This window comes from Calidris pugnax, unplaced genomic scaffold (assembly GCF_001431845.1).
Source record: "Calidris pugnax isolate Ruff unplaced genomic scaffold, ASM143184v1 scaffold24, whole genome shotgun sequence".
In the NCBI taxonomy this organism is placed as follows: Eukaryota; Metazoa; Chordata; class Aves; order Charadriiformes; family Scolopacidae; genus Calidris; species Calidris pugnax.
This window is the reverse complement of record NW_015090922.1, coordinates 28,077,071-28,098,456: the sequence shown is the minus strand read 5'-3', so window position 1 is coordinate 28,098,456 and position 21,386 is coordinate 28,077,071.

Here is a 21,386-nt window from a genome sequence, read left to right as displayed (position 1 = left end):
AAAAAAAAAAAAAAAAAAAAAAAGAAGATAACCGTGGCACTGGAAACTATGTTGCCCAGTTTAGTATTTTTTTTCTATATTTTTAAGACAACATCACAAGGTGCAGAACCAGAAACAGGAGAAAAGTGCATGCCTCTGTAGCACAGAGCCCATAAGGCGCTGCCTCTCATTTCTTCAATCGTGTCAATGTTCATCCTTCTCTTCCTCCTCCCTGCTTGCCCCTCAGCTCCCAGTGTGAAGTGTTAAAAACCAGAGCACAGAGTCTAGAGCTGCCTGCAGCTCTGGCTGGCCAACAGCAGTGCCAGGCTCTGGTAGCTCTGACATCCTACATCTTTGCTGGGTCCCTGACTTGGTGGAGACAGGGGGCAAAGACACCTTGGCTTCTGTTTGTCCTCTTGAGATAAAAAGGAAAGGAAAAGGTTAAATATTATTACAGAGGCATTTTGCAGTTACGCTAAGAGGGACAGATACCACAATAGCCATTAATCTCCGTGATCCAGGCTGGAAGCTCATCATGAGCTGAAGTCACTGTCTGGCCTCCCTGAGCCCTGCAGAAGATTGTGCAACTGTCGGCCACGTTCATCATCTGAGGTGAGAGGGGAGGGTGTCACCTTCCTCTGAAGCATCCGGCACCAACTCCGGCCAGCGGCAGGATGCTGGCCACAGTAGACGTGGCTGTGCTCCAGCATGGCAAGATCTACACACTTTCCACTGTGTGGAAGCAGCAGATGCAGCCAGATGTCGCCTCTAACCATGCTTGCCCCTTTCACACCCACACGTGTCAGTTACCAACAGCTTTCAACTTCCCCAGCCCCTGAGGAGAAGTCCAGTCTTTAGGATAATTTCTTTCCTGAGGGTCCTACCCAGCTTCCTGCAGACATTAGTGCGAATTTGTTGCCATCACCTTCCATGAGTTTGTGATGCTCTGTATGGAAAGACTTTAAGAAGCAAGGGCAGGGCAAGAGGATACAGCAGGATACAAGAGGATTTCTGCAAAGCTGCAGAAAATAATGCACAACTCAGCACGGCTGACAGGTGCTTGCTTTATGACCTAAATTTGAGATGACTTCATCATTTCTTAATATGAAGAGGTCTTACGCACTTAATTATTAGGGTTCTTCCTTTTTTTCCTTTTGTGTGTGTGTGTCTGTGTGCACATTTCAGTTGTCCTCTCCCACTCCTGTTTCTCCCTCCACCTCACATCAGTGTATACTGCAGACTTCCTCTGGCACTTTTATAAGCTGCCAGAAGGGAAGTGACCTGGTTACACGTCCAGCCCCGCCAGCTGCCTCAGCAATGCTTTTCCTCCCTCTCTGCAGCAGCCCTGGGCAAGCACAACCTCCTCAGCCTGTCAGTCCATTTGAAGCAGAGAGGTTATGGCCTGCACCACAGTTCACCGAGCTCACTGACTTGTGACAAGGAAGCTTGTAGTCACTGGCTTCAGGCAGAAGCCACGGAACAAGATGATATCCTTACTATTATTACTACTATTATTACTATTATTATTGTAATCGGTGTGAGCTGCTGACAGTAGGTGCCTCTCTGGAAATAACTCATTAATCATGAGAGTTGCCCACAGGAGGAGCCGCCCAGAGCCCTGATCCGGCAGCACTTACGCAGCAGGATGCCCGTGTTATCAGTGAGGAAATCCACGCACTTGACTCTACGTATGCGAGTGTCCTCACTAGTTCCTGAAGGCAGCAGAAAGAGAAAGTCCTACCCATCCTCACTCAGTGCCCTCAGTAATGTTTCCTACACTAAGATGTTCCTGTTTGCTTCTGCCCTTCTAAATGATGACGGAGTCAATTTGCCCTGAGACACAAACTGACCCTCCAGAAGTCCCGCACAAAACTTTATTTTCTTTATTTTTAATCTTTTTTCAAATGTCTTGGGTATATAAATGCCACCATTAAACTATACTCCTGGACCCTTCCAGTTACGTATCAAACCAAAGACTTTTATATAACACCTCAGATTTTTTGAGATTTCTTGCCACTGCCCTAATATCTTGGATATTAGAACAATAAGAGCTGCTCATCTAGCCTGTTTCTTTGGCTGATGTGATATTTCCATGACCAGTCTAGGTCTAACCACCATGAGGTTAATCAGAGTCTCATTTGGGAAGACAGCCTGATACATTAAAAAATACAATGATCATTCTTTCTGGATTTGTACCTAGATTTTCCCCTGGTTTTTTATTTCCACACCTTCCAATATTGTCATCATTTTTTTCCCAGTTTTATAGCATGTAGCTAGGCAAGGGGGTCTCATGGAAGTCCAACTTAAGAACTCAGAGACAGAATAGGGAAAGCTTTATGATTATCCTGTTTTTATAAAGTTTCTTGTTCTGTGTTAGAATAAAAGTTGTTCCATATAACACTTGCTGGTTTATGATATGCTTGCAGAAGCTGACTAACTTGCAGCCACTACAAATGGTAAAATACCTCCAAAGTGGCATCAAATCCAGAAGGCTTCTGGGACTGGATCCTTACTGGGAGCTGTCAGCACTGTGCCACCAGTGAAAGCAGAAACACTTCATGCAGCCTCAGGAATCTGCTCTTCACTGGAGAAGCCTATGAAGCTCATTACAGATGGCAAAGCATAAAACAACCTCATTTCCTTAGGCAAAGGGAAATCCAATGAAAATTATCTGCCTGCAGTGAAGAACAAAATAAGAAAGAGGACCATTTTCTTGAAGTGCATTAAATATTTCACTCCCGAGTAAAGTGCAGTAATATGAACAGGCATGTATTCATGAAATCAAGTATGGAAGTTTCTACTCAAAACCTATAGCTATAACCCAAACCTGAATGTAGACAGAAGGGGTCTTTCTGGGTTAACAGGCTCTGCAGGCAGTTGCTGGGCAGAGGGTGCTAGAACATCGCTGTCTCCCTGATCAGTGGCACAGTTGTGCCTTCCACCCATGCATGCACTGAAGTGCCTCCACATCTGGGCAGAAAGTGGGATGCCAGTCCCAGGCTCTGCTAAGAGAAAGTCCCATCTCTTCACTGATTTTTGTGTGTTCCAGATCTAACCTCAAAACTCATCCCCAGACAAATCTGTTCAATTGCAGTGTCTTGGCAGATACCTCCCTACAGCTTGATATACTGGGGTCATACCATTCCTGTCTGCTTTCCTTCACCACTCGGCAATATGTAGTCCCTCATGTCTGTTTCTGTGTCTGAACTAATTTTTAAGTGCTGTGCTGCCTCATGAGACAGTGATACCAAAGGACTTGGTAAATTCAAATCTATTGCACATCCTGTATCACTGGCTTTGAAAAACCAGAGACTGTATGAAGCTAATACTTTCTTCTCCCTCGCTGCTCCAATCTCTTAAGGCGGAGCTGCTCTGGGGCAAGATCTGACTCTTGCTGAGTGGCATCAGCACTCCCAGCCCTAGCACCTGATCCCACCAGTCCCATCAAAAGATCAACATCCCTCAACATCCATTTGGGAGCAAAGCATTCAGCTGCTTCCCAGTCTGGGGTGTGCTGAGCATACTGGTGCTGCCAGGCATGTCCCTGTCTCTGCGTGACTGCAGCAAGGGAGGGGGAAGAGAGGGAGAGGGGGTTAGCAAGGGGGAAAGATCTCTCCCAGCACGATGGGCAGCAACCTGCCTCGTGTTGCCTGGAGCCTGTGCCCACCCAAGTCCCTTCCCCTCTCCCCTGAAACTGCTTTACCTCCGGCTTACTTACAGTCCTTGAGGACAGAGACTTTGTCTCGTGGCCTGTAATAAAGTCGGGTTTATTGTTCTTTCTCAGTTCTGCATTACAATTTCTCTGACCCCTTGGCAGTCGTACTCCATTCCCTAGAGGTCTTTGCAAATTATATTGGAAGTTTACAAGCCAGCATCATTTTTTGTGGGTTCTTTTTTTTATTTTAACCAAGACAGATGCTAGCTACTAACTACAAATGTTGCCATAGACCTCTGTAAATACCATCGAGTCATTATTTCCAAAAACAATGCACATGTAGTTAATCCACACTGATAGTGAGTTTTCAGTGTGCAGGCTATTTTGTGTGGTAAATGTCACAAATGTTATCATTGATGATTAAATCCTCATACAGTTCAACTCAACTTTTCCTTTCAGGGGTCTGATGGCTAGTTTTTTCTTTTCTTGACGTTTACAACCTGTCACTGATGGAGCTCAGTGGGAATGAGAGGTGCTGGCTGAACCACACAACAAAGTTCCTGCTTAGTCTTTCTTAATGTTTCTCATTATTGAAAAGACTATAACCATCCTCTCTAAGTTGCTCAGTTTGCTATGCCCTACAGTTTCCCTGGCTTGAACATGCAGTGTATATGATCCTACATTCTATATATTGAAAAAAGGTGGACAGGCTATATTTTTTATACATATTAGACCCTTTAATTAATACAGGATATTTCTGGATAAGCATTAACAACTTACAAGCAAGTAGAATTTTTGAGATTATAAGGAACATTATTTAGGGACTTGAATTTCTCCCAGCGGGATTCTTCCAGCTTGGAGTTAGGAACAGTGCCATGGCACTATGGAGAAATTATTTTGCTTTGATACACACTGGTTTCATTCGGAAGATAAGGAGAAGGGCAGGCACTGAAGAATGTGCCAGTCAGGAACAGAAAAGGATGTGGTGTCCTGGGCCAGCCTGGCAGCAAGATTTTGGGGGATTCTATAACCCATCAGGTTATGAAGCATTAGGTCAGTATTGAAGCAATAGTGACTCTAGACCTGTGGGTGTGCTGGCCATCTGTGTGATGGTACACAAGTAACTTCAATGCTTATGCCAGGTGGGTGATACGGCTTCTTACTGGTCCATCTCTCTCTTTTGAATTTTCTTTTCATTAGCTGAGAAAAAAGAAAAATAGTTCATGTCTATAAGGCTTTTTCTTGACGAGTACATGCAGACTTTTATGAATATTTTTATCTCCTAAGTTTTTAGAAATGTGTTTAATTATTTGTTCCAATACTCTTTCAGAAGTTGTAGATGTCTGGCCTATAATTCCCAAATCCTCTTTTTTCTCCTGCTTTTATTATTAGGAGAATCTTTCTCCAGTTACTCAATATCTCACATGTCCTGTTCAGGTGCTCACAGACAATCGGAAGTGGTCCCCAGTTTACTGCAGCCAATACTTTGAACATTTTAGGATAAAGAACAGCAGCCTCAGCCAACTTGAAAGCATTAATTTACCAAAGTATTACATCATTCATTCCTTCACCAGTTCGAGCTTACAGTTGTGTTCACTACCTGGAAGTTGATTTTTCTTTGTTAGGCCATGTAAAAGACACCTCAATGTACCAGCTTTCTTGACACTATTTGCCAGTAGATTTTCCTTCTATGGAATCTTTTACCTTGTCTCCTTTTTACAGTTCACATGCTTTTTATTAATTTTCAATAACCAAATCTAGAATAGGTTCTTGTTCTGTTTATCTCCACTTTCCGAATAAGAAATGGTCACTGCTGCATGCAAAAGCTTGCAGGCTGCTCCGCATCCTTTCCCAAGAAGCTTCTAATTAATTAAAATTCCCCACTCCAACTAGTTCTGGTGCTCTGGATGATTTTGCCACTTGCTGACAAGTTCATCTATGTGATTTTCCTCACTTGCCAGAAACCGTGTCTATGCCTGGCATTTTTCACCATCAGCTGCTGGTTAGATACTTTCCTCACTGAGTTGAGTAAGAGGCGCCATGAACACAGTTACGAATGAAGCCTGGTTTCATAGGATCACGTAGTGATTTAGATGGCAAGAGACCTTTGGAGGTCTCTCCTCCAACTCCCTGAGCCAAGTAGAGCCCCCTCAGAGCCTCGTCTGGCTGAGTTTTGAAACCTTTTGTGGATGGAGAGTGCACAGCACCCACTCTTGCCTGCTCCCTTCATGAAAATTATTTTCCTACAGATCCGTTTCTCACAGTTGTTTAAAACAGCTGACTAGGAGTATACCAGGGGTAAACAAAGCTTTCCCAGGCCAGGATAAGGCTTTCTTCCCGCTCATGCTCATGGTTTCTCTGAAGTCTGCTGAAAGCTGAGCTCACATTATAGCTTTTTGGTCCATCATGTCACTATGGGAGTCACATACTGGGCTGTACACTGGTCTCCTGAAATGTAGGTGAAATTTGTTGCCACCTTTGCTATCTTCATCTCCCTGTGAAATTTAGCTCCAGTAGAGCAGTGACTTCACAGACTACCAAGGGGCACACACACATCTGGATGTACACACAAATATATGTGCTTATGCACGTGTGCATAGAAATACCTGCAGAAAAAAATTGGGATTTTTAATTTTTTTTTTAATAGGATTTCAGGTTAAAAATTATTAACAATGTTATACAATTTTTAAGGAGGCTCTTATGTGCTTATTTATCAGTCATTAGTGTTCATTATCTGCTCTAGTATGCCCTGCTATTTTTCACTGGGATGCAGGCCCATCCCTGGCAGGCAGAAGATTGCTGGCACGACATCTCAGCAGCGTTGTCCTGTCACCAGGTGAGCTCATTCCACTCAGAGCAGCGCAGAGATGGTTCGGTGCCTGAAGGCACAGGCAGGAGCCGGTGACAAGCGGAACCCCAGGAGGAGAGGGACAAGGGGCACCCCTCAGAGCACGGCCTGGTCCTCCCCGAGGCCAGCAGCACTGCATGCTGTGACAGGCTGGGGTTTTACTGCAGCTCCCAGCTTGACCCTTGAAGAGAGGGGATCAGAACATCATCTTTGCCCTCACCTTGATCATCTGTACAGGGAGAACACCTGGGTGGAGGGGTCTGCCCTCCTCACCAAACCCCAAATACCATGTACACTGAGCGCTCGCTGAGGAAAGGAGAATTATTTTGCTGCTCAGCAGAGCAAAACCAGGGCAAAAACTAGCTCTCTGCAAGCAGAGACAGGCACTGAATTCATTGGATAATCTGCTGCAAATTATTTGCCCGGCTCTATTAATTAATGTTTGTGAAGCACTTGTAGGGTTAAATGCCCTTGAGCCATCGTTCACCTAAGCTTTGCCCCCAAAGTGACATCAATGAAAAATCCTTAATGGTGGTGGTGGTGGTAGCAGCAGCAGCAGAAGCACTGAATTTTCAAACCCTCCTGAGGCAAGAAAACATGATTTTCCCCTTCATTTTATGGTCTGCTGAATCTTCTGTTTTTCTTGTTGTGTAGCAGGAATAATGTTCATGGCCTTGGAGTATTCTTGTGGTTTTCCAAATGCCTAAGATTTAATTTGGCATCTTACACACACACAAAAAAAATTTATTGCCTCGTATAGTCCTTCGCTGTGAATGTTGTCCCTTCCCCAGTTCTGTGGAGGGGTCCTGGAGCCTAACAATGGTCCCGCAGAGCTGTTTCTCAGCTGGTGAGGAGCCCTGCCTTGTGCCTCGGCAGGCAGGGATCACACAAGAAGACAGCCCCTGATGGGGAGGAGAGGTCAGCCCAGACCTTTAACATTGGCCTGAGCTCCAAACACCCATCCCAGAAAATAAATAAGTAAGAAAACATAATAAGATGCACACATAGGCTCTTTGTTAACAAGTCCAAACCCCAACATGCAAGAATAAGCTTTGTGAACAGGGCGGTCTCCCGCAGTGAAAGGTGCCCTGGGGCAGGCGGTGGGGATGGGAATTGTTCTGGCTGATGGTGCCCGCCTCTGGCTGGGGCTCAGCAGGATGGCCTGGGGTCATCCAAACCTCTCTAAGTGCTGGAGTTCGGGTTACCAGCTCTCCAAAAAAGAACATGCTTGTATCATACAAAGAAAAGTATCCAGCCAGTTCCAGGTATGGGGACTTTTGCCTGTTAGCCTGATGGACTGAGATTCAGATCCCTGAGCTCCTCTTCCCTCTGTAGAAATTATATTCTGCAGTTTCAGGGCTGGTGCATACCTCGTCTAAACGGAGAAGGCTTATGCTGTATCTCCTCCACCCAAGCACATGCCAGTTTGGATGCAGAAAGGGGATAGTAAAGGCGTCCCCCACTTAACACTCAGGCTTCTCTCCTGTCACCCCTTGCAGATGCCACGTAGGTTGTCACAGGGGACTAGATGAACTGCAAATTCAGGGTTCTCTGTGGCAAAAGAGAAAGACTAGGCAGAGCCATGGCAGCCCTTCTCTCCTTGCACAGCCACTGCAAAGGGCTGTAGAGCATCCTACTGCCATTGCTGTTTCTTGCACAGAAGTATAAGGAGGCTGTTAGGCTACCACACATCATGCCAGTGCTTCCAACCTGCAGTCAAAATGCTTGAAACATACAACAGGTCAGAAGAACATCTGTGGGACTGGATGAGGAATAACCTGTCCAACATGTTGTCACAGGGTAGTAGAAGAGCTGCAACACTGAGGTCCCAGGCCCTGTTTACAGGAACACCCTGAAGCTCCATAGTCCTACTGGAGCCCATGACACTCTTCTGTGCATGAGGCCTGTTTGAACGCTCCAAAGTCCATAGGGTTATTCACAGTGTCATACAACTCTTCATGTAACACCACTGCCCCAGGCTGCAATGACACAATGCAGAGTAGAAAATACCTGGTCTGCATCATCTTCATGGCAGAGTGAAATTATGGCACTGAGCTACATAGCAGATTCGAGTCAAGGTCCAAGTCTGCAGGAAGACAGTGAACAGCTGCTCACAGCTTTCTGCCATATGGCACAACAGTGTGTGACACATCTATATCAATTCAGATACATACCTGAAAATACTGCATTTTTTGGATACTTTATCTCATTTTCTCATTAAACATCTGAAATTAAGGGAGCCAAGCAACCCTGCAAGTGTTTCGCATTAGACAATTCTATTTGGGCAGATTGTGAAGAGGAATAAAATGAGATGATTCTATTTTCAGATTGGGATCGGGTCAGATAACTATCACCTCCCTTCCTTTGCCTGACCTGTAGTTCCCCACCCCACCGTCAGCTCCTGCAGTGGCAAGCAGTGTCCTTCACATGTTGCTGAGCCATGTGAAACAGCAGGGGAAAGGCTTCCTGCGACAGACTCGCTTTCCATTTCCAGGTGCAGTACCCGGCAGTGAGGATGTAGCAGGGCACACCGCGCCTCGCCTTTCCTCAGCTCCCCACCCAAGGCTGTCGCTGCCAAACTCTGCGCTCTCTCTCATCGGAAGGGAAAACTAACCTCTGGCCTCATGGACACTAACTGCAACCCGGGGCTGTACCTGGAGGTGCAAGTGTCCGTCCAACGGGAGGGGAGCAAAGCCCAGCATCTGTGCTGTCCACTGCTGCCTCCAGACTGGGAGCGAAGGATGCTCTTCAGTTTCCCAAAACTGGGTGGAGCTGCACCAAATTGTGTGCATGTCTGTGGTTGCAATAACCCCTGGAGCCTGACAGGGAAACTGAGCACAGCCAGAGGGAGTGGGAGAGACGAGGGATGCCTTGTCCATCTCGGTGGGTCAGGCCAACTACTGCTGTCCCTGTTCATGTCTCAGCTGGGTGAAGGGTAAAGAGGGAGGGAGTCATGTTAACCAAGACACGTCCTCTTCTCTGGAGGAAGGTGATTGGAGAAAGGACAATAATGGCTGTGGATAGCACTAATGGCCAGTAATCTCTCCAGAAGTCCCTAAATGGTGCATCGGAGGTTAATATCATTGCAATGAGGGAGAGAGGGGAAAGGGTAGAGAGGGGAAAAGGAGGAGAGGGGGAAGCAAAGAAGGAAGGAAGAAAGGCAGGCAAAGAAAAATACACACAAGTTTTCTCTCACAAAAAAAGCCAGCTTTCATTGTTGCAAGGTACTTAACAGCTGTAGCACATGCAGCATCTCCCAGGCCAACAAATCCTCAGTATGCTATACCTGACAACTAGGAAGGGAGAATGATAATATTTTTCTCACTGGGGAAATTTAGATTAAGTCCCTGTGCTGGTGGAAAACTGCAGTGGGAATTTCTGTCTCCATGCAGAGGCTGTGCTTTACAGAAGACTCAGCTGGGCCCTTTCCTGCCTCAGGGATACCAAGTTTAGCCTGGCACCAGGGGCTCAGCCCTGACCTGGGAGGTACAGTGATATGTGCAGTGGGTGCATCCACACGCAGCATCTGCTTTGTGTTGTAACTCAAAACACTTATCAGAAGCAGCTGTTGCCAGATGGCTTGTGTTACCACTGTGGATCACTGCAGATCCACAGCGGTATTTCTCACTGGCATATTCTCCATGCAATTGTCCAGACCTAATGCCTGTGCTGGGCATGGACCTCTCCAGCAGGCACAGGCTGCCAAGGTGTCCTCACAACCCTTTAATGGGAGCGTCAGATGAGGACACACCAGAAAGAGCATCTCAGAAGCTGATTTAACTATTCTACTTCATGAAGCTTCATTTCTATTGCATGAAAAATGCCCATTCCACTACCCACCTCCTTTGAAGGTCTATTTTCCAGTATCCTCTTTATGCTGTCAGAAATGTGCTTTCCCAACACTTCCTTTCTGGGGAGAGACCCTTTATCAGGGAATGTAATGATAGAAAGAGGGGTAATGGTTTTAAATTGAAAGAGGGGAGATTTATATTAGATACTAGAAAGAAATTCTTTACTGTGAGGGTGGTTAGGCAGTGGAACAGGTTGCCCAGAGAAGTTGTGGATGCCCCCATCCCTGGAGCAGTTCAAGACCAGGCTGGATGGAGCTTTGAGCAACCTGGTCTAGTGGGAGGTGTCCCTGCCCAGGGCAGGGGTTTGAAGCTTGATGATCTTTAAGGTCCCTTCCAATTCTAACCATTCTATGATTCTATGTTTCTGCCTCTTTGCTTTGCTCTACCAAGCCAGAATGGCCAACATCAACTGAGATGCAGAGACAAAGTGCTGCTGGGCTGCAGAGGCATGGTCTGAGGTCCGTCAGGCTCAGAGTGGCAGAGTCAGAGCCACGGCCCCCCTCTAACCCAGAAACATTCTCACCTGGGCATGAACCCTAGCTTCTTCCCTAGGCAAGTAAGGCCAGGAGAGAAAGAGAGCACTCTGGCTCTCCTTACTCTCTGCTCGTTTGCACACAAGGCTGGTGACCGTGTGTGTATGTGTTAGTTGAAGGAAGGGATCGATTAATTACATGATGATGGGAGTGAGAACACTCTCAAGACTCTGGGTCTCCCCCCTACCAGATTTTACTGGCATTTTCTGAACATTTCTATTAGCTCAGTGGGCACAGCTTGTTTGCAAACAAATACAATAATGCTCAGTTATTGTTTGGTACGATGGGAGCCTGGGAATTTTATTTTTTTTTTCACAAGTATTGTTTCTATTTGTCATTAAGGCTCACTTTCTAATCTGTCTTTGTAGGAGGTTTGTTTTTTTTGACATTGTCAGTTGCATGTAGCCAGAGCTCTCTTCTCTGGCCTGAAGAGGCATTTAAGGCCAACTGGGTTTTTGTGTTTTCTTTTCTGTTTTTCTTTTCGGTTTTTATTTTTCTTTTCAGAGCAGACAACCAGAAAAGACAGGGAAAAAAGTGCTTGGTAAGAAAGACAAACATATAATTAGCAAAAATAAATACATCATTATTTGATGGTTTTCATGCATGTTACTGTTTCGACTGCTCATGAATTGTTTCATCCAGATTGTAAAATATTCATATTTATATGTTACTCAGAAAGAGAAGTGATGCCCTGGAGAGGCTAATTCTTGGTTTGCAGATTGTTTACAAGCTGTCAATTGCAATTTGAATATATTTGCAATTCATAGGGCTGATAAATAACATAAGTCACGTGGCATAATTTCTGCTCCTGAGCTGTAGCACATCCTTGTATAAGTAACACCAAGGTAGGGAAACATTTGTCTCCCCATCTGCCTCTCAAATCATATATTTAATGGAGCAAGCAAGCATAATACCCAAGAGAACCTCTGGGATCTCATAATAGTATTCTGCCCCTCCTGACTCGCTGGAAAACTGTGATCTCATGGCATTGTGTGTGGCCACCTTTCGCTGAGTCCAGTCTCAGTTACAACTCAGACATGAGCAGGATGAGTATTCTGTATGCTTTCTCTATATGGCACCTAGTGTGCTGTGGGACACCTGGCCAGGAAGGGACAAAAGGCAAACTATGCCACAGCAATGGCAGACTTTGCATGAGAGCAAGTGATTGAGAACTCAGAGGATTCTGGTTTGTTATTCCAGACACAGAGGGGGCGAACTCTGTTCTTTGAGGGATGATTAATGCAATTATCAACACAATACTATTTGCAAATTGTATTTTACAATAAAAATGCCAAATACACCATTTACTTCTGGCTTCTATTTTTTCCTCCATACTTGAAATGAACTTTTGTAAGTACTTTCATAAATGAAGAGAGACTCTTTGGATATTCCTAGGTGGTGAGGTTATTATTTCAAGTAGTATGGCTGCTTTTCATTTTGTTTCTCCTTGGTACCAATTTTGTTTGATGGAATTGACCCCATTACTCACAAGGAATTATGCCAAAAAGTCTTCCACTTCATCTCCTGGTGGAAATAAAAGCCTGTCTCTTGTTCTTCTCCTAAAACCATGGATATTAAATTGCACTGTGTGTGGTTTGCATGTACATAAATATGCGTAATCACTCTGAGTGTCATAAATCAGTATTTTCAAATGGGCATATTTCTGCATCTTTACAAAAGCTTGAGGTGATTCTCTGTCCTTACAGCTAAATATTTTTCCTAATTTTGAAAATAAATATATTTTCTGCAATTTGCCCTCATTACTTCTTCTCCTCTGTGCTATAAAACACAAATTATTCCCTCTGTGGCAGCTTTTTAAAAAATCTGTGACCTCAAGTGTTACCAAGTTTTCCCTCATTTTGCCTGATCTTTCCTTAAGATGACATTTTTGTCCAAGATTCTCCTTGGTTTTCTTTCTAGACTGTTTTTAGGTGGTTCACATCTGTCTTGGAGTCCAAGTCCACAGGACTTGACTCTGAATCAATCAGGACCTGTGTATATTTAATGTTTCTTTGATGTGATATTCATCTTTATCTATTCTTCTATTAAGAAATTTGCTTTTTACACAAGAATGATATTATAGAATAATTTTTTGCCTGTGTTACACTGTATATAGTGTACTGTCTTTTCCTATAGAGCTGTTTTCTCTCAACCTGTGTTTGTGCAGATGATTCTTTTCAAATAACAGTTACTTGCTCTGTGTTTACGGAACTACAACTTTTTATCTTTTTTTTTTTTTTTTGGTTTTCAGATTATTTAGCTAGGTTTAGGAGGAGATGTCAGAGCAGACTGATCGCTTGTTTTTCCAGGATACCTGTATGGATCATAGTTTTTGTTGCTCTTATAAATCTTCCCTGGTTGGACTCCTTGGTCTGTATGTGATCTTGATCATCTGTCCGGTTAAAACAGTCTGGGGAATGTTGCGATTGGGGGTGTCCTGGGGACACTCTCCTTGTATCTAAAGGGTGGGATGGTATCCACCCAAGACAGCTGAAGCCGAGGGTCTCTGGGCACTGAGACTGAGGGGGAGAGAGCAGCAGAAAAGGGACCACCCAGATCCTGAAGTCGACAAACTCTCTAAAACTGGACATGTTCCTGTCCCAGGGAGAAGTGCTTACTGCAATTTGTGGTGCCAGATCACTTGCTTTAGTAAGTGTTCTGTGTGGATGCAGAATATTTTTAAGAAAAGTAACAAGTTTGATATAATATCTCCATGCAGACCATCCCCAAGTCTTTCCCACTCTCATTATGTGAAGCTCTTTGAACTGTGTCAACCCACCATTAGCATTTGCCATGTGTACATAGTCAATTGTTACCCTGAGGAATGGGATGGATGATGACATGCTTAGATAGTAATGCTTTAAATTAAGATTCCTGAATATGCCTCTGATGTGCGGAGGTTAATTAAGAAGCTATTGTGAGCTGAATTAATACCATTTGCTTATTGAAAACATAAGTCATGAGAATTAACAACAAAGTCATAAATATATTTCCCTGAGGGCCAGATCCTTCAGCTCTTACTCATTTGAGCAATCCTTACTCACATGAGTAGTCCCATTGAATTAATTGAGACTACATGTATGAGTTCATTTATCTATATGACTAAGAAGTTGCGTGGCTGGGTCCCACACAAGCACTAATCTAAAATGAATATGTTTTTAATGATAAATTGGTATTTAGATGGACTGTAATGATTGTTTGTATCCAAGCCTTATTTTAATAAGACTGGTTTAGCCTGCCAAGAAAATAAATCCAGCTTTTTATTAATAATCAAGTGACAGAGAACCAACAATTACAGATTAAAGGCAGAATTCTGACATAGACAAAAAGCAAGTGTGAGGTTTCATTAGATCCATTAACACTATATAGATTTTTGCTGATAGTCCAATGGAAAGCTGATATATCTTCACCAACAGATTGAGTGTCATGATCCCTAAGCTAGTTCTGAGTGAATTTGCTCCAGAACCAAAAGGAGGAAAGCCATGTGGGTGAGAGGGAGGGATGCTTAGCCTAGAGGGCAGCAACCCGGCCCATCCTGCTGTTCCAACCCAAGATGCTCATGCTATGTGGTATTGCATTCTGCCATGTAAAAATATCATCCTCCACCGCACTAGACTACAGGTCTCCTTCTGCTCCGCTGCAACACCTTTATCTTGTAGGCATGTTAAGAGTCAGAGAACTCGACCAAAGCATATGCTGGCAACCATGAAGAGTGGACTCTTCCTCTGGGATTGCAAACAGGAAGGGATCGCTCCCCTGTGGCTGTTTTATCCTAAGTCCACTGGCCAGTGTAGAATGATCAATCCACTGCTGATCTCTGCTGATCCACTGAATGATCTCCCACTGTATGGGAGGGAAAAGAGGTCCCCCTCTTCTGAAAGAACCTCTTAGACCAACCTGCCTTCACCTGCTCCACTAACAAAAAACCTCTGTGGGGACATTTCAGTGTCCGTAGAGAGCAAATGGTGCAAAAAGGAATGCTATTCCCTTTCCTGTCCACTCAGTCATGTGTGAGATAGAACCACTGCTCACAGTCAGATGCCAGGGCTTGGTGACTCCAAAAGCACAAGAGTAGTTGTGGCACTACCTGATCCTTCGAAGTCCCATGAAACCTCTCTGGCTGGGATAAGACACAGCACAGCTTCCTTTGCACCTCCAGCTGCACATGAGCATTACTTCAGTGGAGACTATTTTGGTAAGAAAAAATAGTGGCAGGTTCCTCTTCCAGACTTTAGCCTAGTTAATTTGGGGGAGAAAAATAAAAAAAGAACCTACTCGCTGTTCACAGAAATAGTTCAAATGGCCGTCAACAGCCAGAAGGTTTCTCTTTTTTTTTTTTTTTCTCCTTATTTGCATCTTCCCAACTTTCACCTTGCACTCCTTTGACACTGTACTCCTGGCTCCCCTTTTCAGTGCTAAGAACTGCCCAAAGATGCTGAGGAAAAGGTTATTCCTACACAGTTTCCTCCAAACTAGGAGGAAGGACCACAAAGACTGTTTCCAGAGACTCTCCCTTCTTCAGGTCTTCCAGTCTGGAGTCAGGTTTTTTGGATCAAGGAGCTGTTCAAATCAAAATAATGCCTCATTTAAAGAACAAAAGAAATCAAAGCAAATTGACCTTTAGCAATTTAACCACTGGGAACCGGTATTAATGCACACTTTGATATTTGATTTTCCACATTAGGAAAATAAATATAATTTATTGCCACACATTTTGATTCTCTGATGTCCTTTGAATCCCTCAGATTCATGTCACCTACCTGAGGGAGACAAACTCAATAATAAGTATAAGATAAGCAATTGCTGCCCTGATCTACAACCGTCTGTGATAAAAGGGAAGGTTGTGATTTGTAGGAAACTTACTATTTGGCCTGTGTGATATGTACCTACTCATCCCCACTAGTTACTTACATTGCAAACACTTCCTTTCCTCATCCCACATCAGAGGTATGTAATAAAAGTAACATTTTAATAAAGCAAATTAAATAACAATAATAAATGCTTTCTAGTGGGTCTGGGAAGCTCTATTATGTTCTAGGATTTGGTATTTATCTTAAAAAGCATAACTTTTACTCTTTTTTTTACTGAAGCTAGCTGTCACCCATAAAAATCTGGACCTACAGAGAGCGTGTCCTACCTGGTCCAGCCTCTCCCTGGGCTCCCACGGCCACTTCCAGGGTGGGAGGGCGAGGAGGGAGGATGCGGGTCCCCCTCGCCCACGTGCGTGTGGTCTGGGGACGTGCCTGAGAACTGAAGCCTCCAACAGCCACCGCCAGCAGCACTCCCCATGGCAAGGCAGCAGGGGACCCCTGCCTTTGCTTGCAAAGGTCCTTTCTGCTTCTAATGGAGAAGCAGCAAGGAAAGGAAGGGGCAGAAAGAATAGATGGGGGGCGATGGTAACAAAAGGAAAAGGAAAAAAGCACGGGAGGAGAATAACAGGGTGGAGAGGCTCTGTAGTCTACTTTTACAAGGAAAACAGTTACGTAAGAAGACAGGATGGGCCATAAATTTCAGTGTTTGCATTCATCTGTGAGCTAAGTGCTAAGCAAAAGGTCTACTGGAGAAGCTGGCCTGCCAGGGAATACTGTGGGAGCCTCCTCTGTGAAGCTCCGGGGTCCTTTTAGTGCCTCCCCAGGGTTCACGCCTCCTTCTGGAAGCTGACAAGGTGGATGTTAATGACAGCAGTTAACACGTTGGATCACCAGGTCACGCTGCCTTTGCTCCCCCTTCAAGCCCCTTCACAGCAAGTAAACAGACAGGGCCTAGACTGGAAATGTGTCCTCTGGTACTTCCGCAACACAAACAGTGCGGTAATGGAAAAACAGCCTGTTTATCCTCAGAGTGTTAGCAGATGGCAGCTCCTTCCCGCTCCCTTTCTCCCCGCTGCAAGCCAAGCTCCCCGGTGTGTCCCCGAGGCCATTGCTGGAGACAGGCATTCTCTAAAGCCCCTCAGAGGGGTGCGCAACGGGCACAAATGCAGCTGAATCCCACACAGACTTCTCAGGGGCTTGTGCAAGAGCATTGACTACAAGGGAAAAGGTGCAGAAATTACCTGTGGATACCCTGACTCTACCCAGAGTATTGCACTGATGCAACATGCTGCTGCAAAAGGGAGCACTCTGGGCTTCCTTTACATCAAGCCAGCAGCAGGCATGTCCTTGTCCTGTTACAAGTGATCCACAAGACAGAGAGCAAATGCAGGAGCTCATACCTCCTTTGTGAGCCCCCATATCCCAGCTGGCATCAAACACCCTCATGCCCACACAGGGACACAGTTATCACTGCCAGTCCCCTCTACTAGTCATCAGGCAGATCCATTTCAGCTTGCTTCTGAGAAGAGAGAGAGACAAGAGGAGAAGAGATAGTCATGGCCTTCCCCCCATCCTTCTTTTCTGCATCTCTAGAACCCACAGATGCACAGCTTCTTCCCAATCCAGCTAAGCCAGCTGCAACCCCCTCCCTGGGCACTTGCTGTCCCTCTCTTCTCAAAGGCTGCTGCCTGCCTTAGACCTCTCAGCTGGGCTGTTTGTGGGAACACTTCTCCATCCAGTGCATTTAAAATGCTGGTTTACAAGTCTTCAGCCGTAACCAGAATGATGAGGGTTAGACAGGGCTCACACCAGCCCCAGCTGAGAGCTCTGAGAGGCCATGGCTGCTTTGGCAGCAAAATTGCAACCCAGCAGGAGTTGGAAGGGCACTGCTGCATCCTCTCAAGACTAGATAACCAATAAATCCACCAGGAGGGGTCAAAAAGCATCCTGGACAGGAGGGGGAGGCTACACTTCAGTAATTAGAGAACACATGCTGAATGGATGTCTGAGCTAAACCAATCCAGGCCTGCAACAGGATCTGATTCTGCCCTCTGCAAGCTACATGCAGGCTTTGATAGCTTATGATTTTGTTACACTTAAACCTTTCCACCATGTGTATATATATGTGTATATATATATATAAGACTTAGGTCCACAGCCAGTCCAGGAGCACTTCTGATTTTTTCTGTGGATTCACAGCATCTTGTGTGGTGAAGGTGGGAATTGAGAAGGACATGAGTTAGGGTCTCCTAGTAAGGTAAAAAGTGAACTACAACAACACAAAAGATGATTCCTGCCCTGCTGACAGCCTTGACACCCAAATATCCATAGGGATCACTCACTGTCTGATCCTTATTCTTTGGCAGAGACCTGAGCACCTCTTTGGCAGGAGTGCAGGGAGAGCAGTCTGTGCTTGCAAAGCATCATGCTATGTTTTGCCCTCACAAGTGGGGTTCATGTCACCTCACTGCAGACATCCCATCTTCCTCCAAGAGTAGTCCTTTTACAGTCAAAGGAGGGAAACATGCATTTTTACAGAGTGACTCATCTAACATACTTTAGATACCTCCTTTAGGAAGAGGTGAGTTGCACTGTGGCTCTTGCAGTGTCCAGGCTAGAAAGAGGTATCTGGTTGTATTATAGATGATACAGATCTGCACATTTTGCCAGCTGAACCCTAGCTGTCTTGAGTTGAGCATCAAAAAACAGTGGATACTTCAGAAAGGTTGTTCTTTTGTTTCCTCCTGCTGTGCTGTTGTGCAGAGAAGGTCATCAGTGTTTGTGAAATGCTTGGATAGTACAGCTTCTGAACAGCCGTGCCCAGAAGGGGGTTAATTTCTCTGTACTCAGACCAAGGTTTGGATGTCATCAGCCATATAAGACCCATGGCTGTATGCTGAGCAATGAACACAGGAAGGAATACTAGCTAGCCTCCATTTGCTGTCACATCTGCAGGGCTGGACACATTGGCAAGATAGATGAGATGGGGTGGGGAGCTGGGGCTGCAGTCACCAGTGTGTGGTAGGAAATGAGCATGTATTCTGTGCAGGGGTAGAGATGGTAGGTGCATTCTTCTTTCCTTCTCCAGTAAATACACATTTGGTATCATCAGCCAGCATCAGATCTGTTTGGGATACATAACAGCCTCTGAACCTTTAGAGCAGTACAATCTGATGTCCATGTATCCCCAGGCAGCCTGGAGACACAGGGACACCCTTCTGGCTCCCCTTCCTACTTCTCCCTTTTAACTTCCCTGCTGCTGAAGCTACCAAAACCCCTCAGAGGCAGTTGTACCTCAGCTGGTATGGATGGGACTGTTTTAATTAAAATTGATTTATACTTCTGCTTTGAGACATGCCCACAGATATACACACATCTGAAAAGCACCTGAAAACTTAAAATCTTCATCTAGCTCTTCGCTGTTGCAAAGAATCAGCAGCCTCTTCCCAGATTACCTTGTTACTGCTCCTCACCACAAGCTTCTTTTAGCCTCCCAGGCCTTCTTCTGCAAAGGACATCAATGGTAGTGACAGCTTCTGAGAAGCAGCAGTCAAGACAAGAAGCAAGGCTATGCCACTGGCCACACAGAGATGAGAGAAAAGGGCACCCGCAGAAACATGGCTCCAGCTACTTCTCACCCTTTTGTTTCAGCCATGGCAACTTGTCTTTGCACCCTCTGCTCCCCCCTCTGCCTGCAGCTGGGATGGGCACAGCCCTCATTCCTGCAGCTGCCTTGCTGCTACATGGCCTTAGTGCTACCCTTTCGAGATACCATGAAAAGAAGGATGACTGAAATTAAACTGGTGCCAAGCCCACCTATGTGGTTTACCTAATCCTGACATGTCACAACAGAATTTGGGGGCTGTCTCTTACTCAAGAGGAAGTGATGGTTCCTGCAAGCCGTGTCTTCAGGGGGGTTATTTGCTTTTCACTGTCGAAGTCACAATTACTCATTCAAACTACAGCAGCGATGTATCATCCCTTGGTAATGCAGGTATGCAACTTCATCTTTGCCTCTTGGAGGGGCATCCTGCCCTGCTCTTGGCTCCCTGACTGTGCTGCAGTGAGTCTGCGGCTGTTCTCACCACCCTGTCAAAGGAAAGCAGTGTAAGATCCCTCACAGGCATGTTTTAGATGTGTAATACTGATATGCTTCATAAAACATATTTCAGCACATTTCAAAAGTTATTTCCAGAAGTTAAGCCCATGAGTCAAACAATACCAGGGAGTCAAAAGTGTCCCACATGCCAAACAAGAGCCAGCACACAGCTGAAAGCCACTGATGGAAACGGGCAGCAGCTGGTGACACAACAGGAGCTGGATTTCCCCTGTCCTCTCTTGGATGCCAATGCTTGTGAAACCCTGAGCTCCAGCAGGAAACACAGAGGACAGAATGCATGTCATAGCACACAATGGAAGGGAGGCTATGTGTGATTTTCATGGCATTCAGGTTTCCTCTGAATTTTCCATGGAGCTCTGGCACCAATCTCATTTGAACAATTTATGGTAAAGCTGAAAATACCTTCTAGGTCTCTCAGATCCTAAGGTAACTCCTTGAGTGGTCTTGAGAATATCAAAAAAGCAAAACCTACTCTCTCCACCCTGTATGCATGCACCCTGATGGCCATCAGCTCTCTAGCTGCACATGACAGGGACTGGCTGTCCTGGTACTTCACAGTTACAGTCTCTGACATCACTACCTAAGCAGAATGCAAGGGGAAGGACACAAAGGATTTATTAAGTTTCCTAGCCCCAGAAGGGGTGTGTGAGGACAAGGCAGGTCTCAGCTTGCAATGCACATGCTCACACCTCCAAACTTGTGGCATTTAACCTGCTTTACCACAGCGAGACCCCCACTAAGAAGTTGCCTGTACCCAGATGATAGTGTCCTTTACGCTTACCTCCTTAACTGCCAACCTCTCACAAATGCCAGATGCATTGCCTCCAAGCCAGGAGTTTCGACGTCAGCCTTCATCAGTTCTTCAGCTTGTCTGTCACAGTATGGTGCAGCTGAAGCATTGACCTCATCACGGGCACTAACTGGGTCATTTATTCCACTACATCAGTTTGTTCAGCTGAGTACAGGATACAGTAAATCAAAAGGAGGGGATCCTGTCTTTCCTTGCTAACCTTCCAAAGCCATGTCAAACACTAGAGGAGACCAAGAGCAGCAGCAGCACGCTCCATAGGGGTCTCTTGAGGCAGTAGAGACATAAACTGACATAAGGTACACAAAAAAATATTTATGTAAATTGGGTTGGGTTTTTTTTGCAAATCTGTGAATGACAAGAGCAAACTAGAAATCTGTCAGCAGCAGAAGTCCTTTGGATTTTGCCCTAAAAATCCAAAGAAATCTCTTTCCTTTAAGGCCATCAAGAATAAAGACTTTCTGGAGCCAAAGTTATGTGGATGTCCATGTTTATCACAGGGAAAAAGTCCAGGATCCCATCAACACTGCAGTCAAGGATGCCCCAAACCTTTACATTCCTATCTAGTTCTTCCTTGTTTGTAGTCATGAGGTCCATCTTACTTTGTCAGCTCCTCAGTCACCTATGTCAGATAGTTGTCATCAATGCACTGCAGAAATCTGCTGGATTTCTTGTGCACTGCTGTGTTGTCACCCCAGGAGCTTTGAAGCAGACAATTATCTGGGCAACTGTGGAAAAAAACAGTTGTAGGAATACCAGGAAAAATTGTAGATACACAGAT